Source organism: Cynoglossus semilaevis, chromosome 10 (assembly GCF_000523025.1).
Source record: "Cynoglossus semilaevis isolate Cse_v1.0 chromosome 10, Cse_v1.0, whole genome shotgun sequence".
In the NCBI taxonomy this organism is placed as follows: domain Eukaryota; kingdom Metazoa; phylum Chordata; class Actinopteri; order Pleuronectiformes; family Cynoglossidae; genus Cynoglossus; species Cynoglossus semilaevis.
This window is the reverse complement of record NC_024316.1, coordinates 3,044,421-3,047,921: the sequence shown is the minus strand read 5'-3', so window position 1 is coordinate 3,047,921 and position 3,501 is coordinate 3,044,421.

Here is a 3,501-nt window from a genome sequence, read left to right as displayed (position 1 = left end):
TTTTTTTTTTTTTTTTTTCCAGATTCACACAAACACTGTTTATCTTGTCTACTGTATAGATCCCATAGGATAAAACATTTACCATAGAAATCATCAACTGTATCTGAATTGATTATCTCTGCTTTATTAGACCTAATATCCTATACACCACATTAATGTTCAGGATGTTAGCATGCTGGCTAACATCGCCACACATGCTAGTATTAGCATTTAGTATGGAGTAATCATAAAGTTGATTTTTTAAAAATATTTTAGTTATTTATTATTAATATTTTATTTATTATATTTTATTATTTTTATTACTATTGTCTTTGGTTCATGTTCAACACAACCGCAGTCCTGTCAGGGCTGAGAATCAAACCCACAATCCCCACTGGACCTAAACAGCCAGCAGTGAAATCATGATATTAAATGTCCTACTTTGACAGAAACAGCAGAATTATCAGCTTTTTCACTGGAACTGGAGCCAACGTTTAACAGGCTGACAAGGCCGAGATAAGATGAATAAGCATAAGATATATTTATATTTATATATAATTAAAAAAAGAACACACGGTGGAGTGAGGAGCACATTTCACAGCTCTTCTACGCTCCTGAACAATGCAGGTCTCTGAAGAGCTCAGGTAACTGGGGCAGCAACACATCGAGTCACAAAAGCCCGTTCCCACTGAGCTGTTCCACTTTTCCTTCGTACCTCTTCAATCCAACGACGCCGCTGCGTCCATCTGCCGCCGGTGCCACAGGATTTGCCAGGCCTGGAGACAAAAGCTGCCAGAGGAGCAGACAGCAGGGGAACAATGATCGATGACAAGGTTTTTGATAGGTGGGAACCTGTGCCATTATCCCCAGGAGAGGGCGAGAGGGTGAGGGGTCAGGGTCACAACTGCGGCTGGATGGAAGGATGCCAGGAACAGAGGCAGAACCTGGAGGAGAGAAGAGTTGGTGATAATGAAGCTTCATTTGTCTGTGAGGGAAATACTGTGGCATTTTTATACGTCATATATATATATCACATTCTCATATATTTGAGAATGTGATTCTGATGTTCAGCTTTGAAAACGTCCTTGTGTGATCTTTGGTTTTTATTAAGACTTTTTTTGGTAAAATATAAGACAATAATATAATATAAACAGCTGTAAAAATTGAATGAATCTGTTGTACATATTACAAATTGATATATTTTTTATTGGTAGTTTTAGTTTCAGTTAGTGTTTTTAAATACTTTTTTAAAAAAATATTGATTATTTACATATAAATGTAGGGAATAAATATAGCTTTTTTTGCAACATTGCTAATGGTTTACGACTACACAGAAAAGCAGGTGCTTTGTGCTACAGTAACCAAACAAATATTAAATATTAAGAGTAATATACCCAACATAAATGAGTCTTTAACAGAAGTTATTTGTCTTTTGAGGTAATAATATTTGTCTATATTTCTGTTGTATGAACGACGTCACATGTATATTAAATAAATGCCACACTCAGTGTCAGTGACGATGGAGGAGCCACAGCTTGAAGGAAGTCTGGCTCCGACTGATCAATACTCATAAAGTCTTTCCTGTCTCTGATTGTTTCTCGTCGTCAGGGCAGAGTTTTTAAAAGAAACCTGATCAGAGGAGTAAAGCCTCTGAAGAGTTGGCTCAGTGGTGAGCACACATTTACCCTCACCCGTCAACTGTCACCCCTCGCCTCCCTACAGAGGCGTTCATCTTTGGGAAACACCTTAGTCACTTTGGTGAAGGCTTCTGCTTCACCGCACGACTCCGAGGGAGTCAGCTGACGGATTAAAAAGATGGAATGATTGATGGAGGAGCGGCAGGAAAAAGAAGGAGGAGTGAGGAGAGAGGGAGAGAGAGGGAGAAGATTCACGGCCGTGAATGCACAAGTTCAGCAAGGAGCTGCAAAAAAAATGGTGCAGTCAGCAAGAGGAAGAGAGGGAGACAGAGAGAGAGAGGGAGAGAGAGGGAGAGAGAGAGGGGGGGAGATTCATCAAGTTTATAAATCTGCATGAAAGCCATATAGTAAATAGCTATAGGATGGATTTGGTGTGTGTGTGTGTGTGTGTGAATAAAGATGGGTTTGGTGTGCATCTGTCCACAGGAGGACGTTAAATAAACTGCTTTTTCATGTCTGTGACGTAAGACTTTAGGAACAGACGGTAAAATGTATTTTTAAAAATGATATGATTAAATGTAGGTGAATATAGATATGTAGATATAGATAATCAATCAAAAACAAATGAAATACTGAAAAAGGAGACAAACAGTGGAAAAACACACACACACACACATACACACACGGGGAGACACACATTTAGTTTTAGATTGAAAACGTCTCTGTACTGTGTGGCTTCGGTGTGGATGATAAATACTGTAGTTCTAAAGATCCTACTGGGGGTAAATCCTCTGTGTAGTTCTACTACTGGTACTGGGAGAGACAAATACTTCCACAGGTAGTATGTGGTTACTGCTACTGCTACAAACAAATACTCCAGAACTGTTTTTCCATTTCTGGAATGTTGGGATTAAAAAACGACATTATCTGGCTGTGGTGCCACACGTCGCCATCCTGTGGCTTCAAGATGAAAAGTAAACATTGAGGTAATTGACATTGTTGATTGGATGATTAATTAAAGAAAACGTCTCCTTAGATCTGATGACATCTATGTTATAAAGCTGCAGGACAGATTGACGTCATTAAAGATTCATTCAGTCATTTTCTCACTCATTCATTATTCACGTGGCTTCATTTACAGTTTAATAACTGGATCTACATTTCCACAGTCTCTGCTCCAGCTTCACCTGGAGTTCGACCTGCGGCCTCGTTCACACTGAGAGGAATTTCAAGGTGGTTTGAAACCAAGAAAATGAATCGTGTTTTTGGACCAGACAGGAAATTAACTGTTAGTGTTTCAGAAAAATTAGCTTCTCGCTAAAACCAGTAACAGAAAAACAAGATCATGTTTGGGAGACAGACGTCGACAGAGGGAAATGAAATGAAATGACAAAGGTGGCAGCGGTCCATCAGTGAGTGGTGTGTGTATGGAGTGTGTCCAAGAGAGGACAAGAGTCCACACAGTCGGAGACAAATATCAGATAACAGAGGGAAGTGTGAAGTGGATGGTCAGAGGAGGAGGAGCCACCCGCCCCCTGCTGCTGCTGCTGCTGCTGCTGCTGATGCTACACAGCCCACGCTCTGACTACACACTTCCTGGATTACTGATGTGACGGACGATTACAGATCCATTGATCTGGTTAAAGTGGTTACGTGGTCAGAAGGTCGTCACAGCCGTCTCTGAACTGGCGTTAATCACCGACTAATTGAAGGGAAACGACTGTGATTTAGTTTAGACTCAGACTCAGGCTGCACTGCCAGCTACGACCAGCTCTTCACCGGCCAACAGTCGACATGTTACACCTGTTCACTGGCTGTTGTTGTTGTTGCTGTTGTTGTTGTTGTTGTAAAAGGAGCCAAAATCAAAGAGGGGGAGGGATGGTGG